We start from the raw sequence: 7,325 nt of genomic DNA on the forward strand, positions 1-7,325 counted from the left end.
CTTTTCAAAGAATGCAGGGCCCTTCTTGACAATCGAGTTTTTGAAATCTTGAAAGGCTTTTCTTTTTACAGTTTTCAGTCCACAGGTTCGGACTGCCAGGATTTCGCCAAGATTTGCCTTATTTAGCTCGAATTTCTCTGAATGAATTGTCAGAGCCAAGGTAGAGTTATCAGTATATATTTGATTCAGGTAGAATTCAGTCACCTCTTGTTCAAAATCACTAGTAGCTGGAGCAACAAATAGATATTCCTATTTTACGGAATTTTACGATCACTAGAAGTTCCCTTAATCCATGCTTGTCAGAGATGTCATGATCAAATACTTTTCCAGGAGCACTTTTTGGTTCATTAGAGCATTTTCCGTTTCCTCATCTGAGTCCTATAACCTTCTCCTTTTCTTGGAGCAACCTGGTTCCTTTCTTAGTTTGCTCCATTTTCTTTTGGGTTGTCGAGGTGTGATAATGTCCAAATCTATTCCCCAAAGAGAAAGTGTACACAGTCGTATGCAATAAAATTTACCCAACTATGAGTCGGGGTCGATCCCACAGGGAACAATATACTAGGCGATTTAAACAAGTAAGGAATTATCACCAACTACGCTAAGCCAAACACTTTTTCAATATTTGATTTTTGTTTTAACAACTAACAAAGATAAAACTAACTAAAAAGCGGGTAAAATGATCAATGACCACTAGTATGGATACAAAGGAAATTACGCTCAAGTAACGATCCAATGTATTTCACGATTTTACAACTATGAGTGAGTTTATGCTAATTAGATAATGATCTCTAAAATCTCATCAAAAGTCTTCCGACCAAATCAATGAATTTCACTCTAAGTTTTCTCAAGCCTTAGAGTGTGATATTAAGCACAATCAATATAATTTTAAGTAACTTTTCTATCTCTAGCTCAAATTATTAGATGGATTTTAAAGCCCCAAATTCTTGTTAATTAATCTTTCCCAACCTCAATCTTCCTCTTTCGAGCTCAAATCGGAGTAAATGGGCGGGCCTTTAGGTTAGCTAATCCCTTAAGAAACATTAAAGACCAAGATTAATTAAAACCATATCATTTTTTTGCGCGGAGTGCCCTTCTTTTGGGGTGGTCTTTAAATTTTGCCCCTCATATTTGTGGTCTTTAAATTATGCCCCTCATATTGCTGGTCTTTAATTTTTGCCCTTCGCATTGCAACTTTGAGCTTTCGCGCGAGGTTACGAGTTCGAACCCCGCTCGAAGCAAAAAATTAAAAAAAAAAATCGCAAGACAAGGTTTAGTCGCGTGTATGCGGACCTAGATACTTTTTGTTAGGAATTACAAATTTTATGCGGACCGGCATACTCGTCACCTTATGGGCGGACTTGGCATAAGTATGTCGGGTCAAGATAACTTTGATAATTCCTTCAAAAAGTTATGCCGGTGGGGGCATACTTTTAATGGGCAAACTTTTATGCCGGACTAGACATAACTTTGTGAAGGAATTATCAAAGTTATCTGGGCAAGATACTTATGCCAAGTCGCCCATAAGGCATAAGTATGCCTAGTCCAGATAACATTGATAATTCCTTCACAAAGTTATGCGGTGGGGGCATACTTTTAATGGGCAAACTTTTATGCGGGACCTCTACAGATAACTTTGTGAAGGAATTATCAAAGTTATGGGGCCGGACCGCATACTTATGCAAGTTCATATAAGCATAAGTATGCGGGTTCGGCATAACTTTTGGTAATTCCTTAACAAAAGTATGTAGGGTCCCAAGATAGAAATTTAAACTTGCCTTGCGAATTTTTTTAAAATTTTTGACGCGCGGGTTCGAACTGGAACCTATGGGTGTTAGCCGAAGGGCAAATTTTAAAGATTTCAAATATGAGGGGCAAAATTTAAAGACCACCCCAAAAGAAGGGCAATTCTGCGAATTGCCCAAACCATATTAACTCACTTCATTAGCAATAAAAGTCATTTAATATATAAGCAAAACAGGAGTTTCATCCAACGCTTTAATCATAGAATATTTTCATAATCAAGATTGAAGTGAAGAAAATAAATACTACACACTTAGATATTCATTACAAAGCAAAGAATCAAAGAAATGGAGAAAAGTTTAAGAAAGTTTTCAACCCAAATCTTCAATTCCAAAGTGTGGTGTAGAACTCTAGCCTCCAAGAATTGTGTTTTGTGCCAAAGATCATGATATTTTCCTTCAAGTGTTGCTTTTGTAGCTCCCCAATATTTCCACATCAAAATTCGACCAAAACAGCCCCATATTTTCAGATTTGCAAATCTGTCCTGTTTTTGCAGTTTTAGCCATTTTTGTCATTTTCTTTACTTTGACCTCTTTTTGACTTGTTTTTCGTTTGATTTCTTCATGAATCATATAGACCTATAAAATTGAAGTAAACGACATTAAATGCACTATTTTTTCAATTAAAACATAACAACAATCTAAGATTAAAGAAGAAATAAGTTAAAAAATACCAACTTATCAAACCCCCAAACTTAAACTATTGCTTGTCCTCAAGTAAATCAAAACTTACAATTCCCTTCCATGGACTCAACTCAATAGTTCACCAATATTATACAAAGTCAAAAAGATCTACTTTAAGCACAAAAACATGACTTTGATTGGCACCAACAATTAATCCAAAACATATGAATCACCAACTTCTCAAAAACTCTTTTTTTTTTTTTTTCAAGTGTGCAAATACCAAACTAATCAAAGTAGCAATTAAGTCATGACACTAAAGCTTCAAAATTTGCCTTTTTATCAAAAAACAACATTCTTTTGTTCATTCCTCTAAATTGAAATTTGGAACAAATTCACAATTCAAGTTCTCATGTGCCCTCACAATTAAGAGATAATCCCAACTCACAAAGTGCAATTTAAAACAAAAATGGGATATCAAATGGAAAGAATTAGCTCTCTCTCTCTCTCTCTGTCTCTCTCACACACACACACACACAAAGATGTTCAAATGCACACAAGTAGTACCATAAGCTTGTCCTTCATATATTTCTCCACTAATGTAGACACACTTGGTTCAAAATCTATTAGGACTTAAAGGGTTGTAATGTAGGCTTTTGGTTAAGGTAGGGGCATAATTTGAAAATAGTGAATCAAAAACCTCCCTAAGCACTACAATTTTCAACAATCAAAGCACACTTCGTTTAAAATTTTTCTACCATTTTCTTCATCTTTTCATTTCACCATCTAGTCTTTCCATTATTCACAACTCTTTATTCTTCCTTCATTCTTTTTGTTTTGTTTGTTCTTTTTTTTTTTTTCTTTTTTTTTTCAAAATTTCAAGGAAGACCACTATTTCTTTTTTTCATTTTCACCTTTCAAGCAACTTCCACATCACACTTTACCAACCATCACCCCTAAAACTTAGGCTTTTAGCCTATGTTTGCACTTTCAACGCACTTAAGGAGGTAGGGTACCAAAAGATGGATCAATGACGAACAGGGTAAAGATTGTAACATGGTTATCAAAGAAAAGGTTAAAGGCTCAAAAAGGGTTGACTAGGGAAAATATGCAAGGGTAGAAAATTTAAGGCACAAAAACTTTTCAAGAAAGGCCTAACATCATTTTCCAAACCAAGTGTAGTCTAGGATTTCGCCTTGAAACTTATTCCCGGCAAGTTCTAGACTACAAATAATGAAAAAGAACCCGCGAAAACCTCACCACACATGGCACATGAAAACCCAATTGAAACAAATGAACTCTAAAAGCCACTCATAGCCTAAAGAGACTAATTAGCGAAAGTAAGAACCAAAAATTGAGTCTAAAAGTCACAACAAGAATCCTCACTTCAATCTTTTTTTCTTTTTCAAAATTCAAAAATTCATATGCCAAGGTTTAAATGTGTTGGTACCAAGCAAGCCAAAAATTGGCCAAGGGGAAAAAATCACATTCCAACACCATTCCTACAACTAAACAACAAGAAACTAAAGAAGCTAGTAATAAAAAATAAAATAAAATAATAATTTAAAGAAAAACAAATTATACTAATATAAATGTCATTAATAAAATACCAAAACAAAATCAATCTACCAAATTATCATCCATCATGACATATCATACCCCATCACAAAAGTATCTATCAAAATAAAGCCTCCCCCAACTTAAAATGTTACATTGTTCTCAATGTAACTATATAATTAAAGCAAAAGTTAAGACGAACTCCCTGAAAAGATTATGTTGTTGAGCTAGTGCATAAGTGGGAAAATCTTCCACTTCTCCTTGAGTTGTTCCATGTTAACTTGATGCCATTTTGTGTCACAAAGTACCTTGGATCGTTACAGGGATATCAGCAGCAGTAACCCAACTTCAATTAAAAAGAACATTCTCCTTGTCACCATTCAAAAAAACAAATTGAAGTGCCGATTATGTTCAATCAAATCAATCATTCCAAGCGTAAGCACAACAAGCTCAATCCAAAGTTCAATAAAAGCTATTTGCACTAAGAGTACTGGATAATTGAATTGAGCTCTGGTTGGTAAAATTAATGCACTAGGAACTTTTGCAGCAACCTAAGATGCCTAGGCTTTGAATGATCAATAAGAAAATACAAGTGCATTATTCATGATTGAAGTTACTTCTAAAGCTCATTACAGATAGCTCTCACAAAGAAATCACCACACAATCTGAACAATATACTTTCCAAACAACCTTACACTTACTTCTACTCATCTCATAATGTCGCTTGGTTACTCAAACTTCACTGGCGAATTAAATTTTCTCTCAGACAATTTATCAAACAAGTTGCATGCACAAAAATCCAAAGACTTTTTGAAACATCTAGACAATTGAATTACCTCCCAGTTTAAAGGGAATTATAGTTCAATCAATCATAGCTTTATCTCAGTCAACCAACAACACCAAAATTGCACAAAGTGTGTCCCAAATTTCACATTAAACACACCATGGAAAAAGAGAAGAATGAAACTTGCAAAGAAGAAAGAAGGAGAAGGAGAAGGAGACGAGGTACTTACCTGGTAGTCACGGTGGTGTGAGCAGCTGCGTGAGAAGCAGAGGGTCGGGATGGGAGTTGCGGTGTGTGAGAGTTAAAATATGGGACTTGTTGTGTGTGTGCTGATGCGTTGTTGTATGTTTCCGTGTACCACACTAAAAGTCTCGAGTTAAAATATGGGACTTGTTGTGTGTGTGCTGATGCGTTGTTGTATGTTTCCGTGTACCACACTAAAAGTCTCATATTATCAATAGCTAATTTTTGGGAGTTGCTGTGTGGTGTTTTGTCCAGAAGGAAATGAAAACAGAGAGGGACCTTGTGGTTTTGTTTTTGAAAAAAAAAAAAAAGATTTTAGTCACTTACCCTGGGTATATTAAGAACATAACAACAACAACAACAACAACAACAACAACAACAACAAAAAAAAAAAATAACCCCCAACTGTGGTCCGCATTTTGTCGTTGCTGAGCCCAAAATTGAAATATCAAGAACTCATCCTACAACAGTTTTTATGCATTTTTTTTTTTTGCACTGTGTGCCACTCCAACTTCCCAAGTTGATCCAAATCAATTCCAAAAATTATGAAACTTGGTAGAATGATCAATAATAATAAAATAAACTATCCTAAAAATTAAAATTTCAAAAACGACTTAAAATTTTAAAAATGATGGGTTGCCTCCCACCAAGCGCTTAATTTAATGTCGCGGCACTTTATAACTTTTTCTTCCATTTGGAAGATATGAATTTGAGCCCCAATTTTGAATCAAGATTCCGATGATGCTCGCGAGTCGATGGTGGGACAACAAAGAGGGCAACTCTTGAGTATCGCATTTTGCACTTTTTGGCCTTTAAGTGAGGAATGCCATTTTGTCTTCTTGGCACAACAAACTTCAGAATGAAAACGCTTTCTTCTTCATTTTCAAAATCCTCCATAGGCTCGGTTAGTTCAAGTTCCATATCCTCAACCAAGCACAATGTTGAAAAATGGTTGGAATGTGATCCAATGCGCCCAAATTCCAAATTTGCCTCATCTTTGACATCCTTACCCAAAAATGAACTAGTCTTCAAAAACCATTTGATGAACTTTTTTATGCAAATCTAGTATCATTTCTTCAATCTCGGCATCCTTCATTAAAATTGGGTCGGTTGGTTGGCATTCCATGATTAGTTCTTCAAGATCAATCTTGACCTCCTCGTCTATGGAAATCAACTCAAAACTACCATCCATGACCATTTGATGTTGAGCATTACATGTCTCAATTTTTGCATTCAATTTGACCTAAAAATTCCCTTATAGAAATTTCAAGTAGCTCCACTTCTTGACTTTGCTCAACATGAATTTTTAGAAATTTTTCCATCAGCAACGAAATGCCTTCATGGTGATCCCCATAGGCTCCAAGTTGTTGAGCTTGAGTCATAAGCCAATCTTGGCTCACAATTTCCATTTCTTCATGGTGAGTGTCATTCAAAGTTTGTAAAAATTCACCCATGGAGAAATTCATGTTTTGGACACTTTTTTGTCTACTTTCAACACCCTCAAGTTGGTGAGCATTATGAGCCTCAACCAATAATTTCATTTGACCCTCCAAGGTGTGAATAACTTTGTCATTACAATTAATTGCTTGCCTCAATTCATTAAGTGGTTGCCTCAAGTCCTCGTGTGTTAAGTTCAACTTTTCCTCTTTTTCAAGAGTGGTCTCCAACATGAGCATTTTCCTCTCATTTTGAGCATTTAGGACTTCTTCCACTTCCATATTCCTATTATCATCAAAATCAAAAGTAGAATCGTCATAATAGGGGTTCGGGGAAGGGAAGGACAAATAAGTACAATTATCCCAATGACCATTTTGACCACCACACCTATCACAAATACTCCACTTATAGGTTTGGGATTGTGCACACAATCCGCCTCCGGGAGAATTCAAACAATTTTGCCATGAGTGTGGTCCTCCATAATAAGGACAAGGGTCATCAAAGTATGAACAACTACCATCCGACCAATTTTCATTATATGATGTCATTTACAAAAACTAAGAAAATAAGCAAAGACAAAGAAAATAACTATACAAATATTCACAAGTTTGGATCAAAGCAAGTAAGATTAAATCCCAAACTAACCCAAATATGCCAAATTGTTCCCTGGCAACGGTGCCAAAATTGATAACGTCCAAATCCACTCTTCAAAGAGAAAGTGTACACTGTCATATGCAATATAATTTACCCAACTATGAGTCGAGATCGATCCCACAGGGAACAATATACTAGGCGATTTAAACAAGTAAGAAATTATCACCAACTACGCTAAGCCAAACACTTTTTCAATATTTAATTTTTGTTTTAACAACTGAAAAAGATAA

The 7,325-nt window shown here is 35.4% G+C and overlaps 1 long non-coding RNA gene across 1 annotated transcript; it reads right to left on the reverse strand.

Moving 5' to 3' along the window:
• Positions 1 to 1,941: 1,941 nt before the first annotated feature.
• On the reverse strand, positions 1,942 to 5,128 carry LOC132033514 (uncharacterized). The gene is made up of 2 exons (XR_009408750.1): positions 4,991 to 5,128; positions 1,942 to 4,323 (listed from the first exon to the last, which is right to left on the reverse strand). It is a non-coding gene; the product is annotated as an uncharacterized LOC132033514 (long non-coding RNA).
• Positions 5,129 to 7,325: the final 2,197 nt, after the last annotated feature.

This window comes from Lycium ferocissimum, chromosome 2 (assembly GCF_029784015.1).
Source record: "Lycium ferocissimum isolate CSIRO_LF1 chromosome 2, AGI_CSIRO_Lferr_CH_V1, whole genome shotgun sequence".
NCBI lineage: Eukaryota > Viridiplantae > Streptophyta > Magnoliopsida > Solanales > Solanaceae > Lycium > Lycium ferocissimum.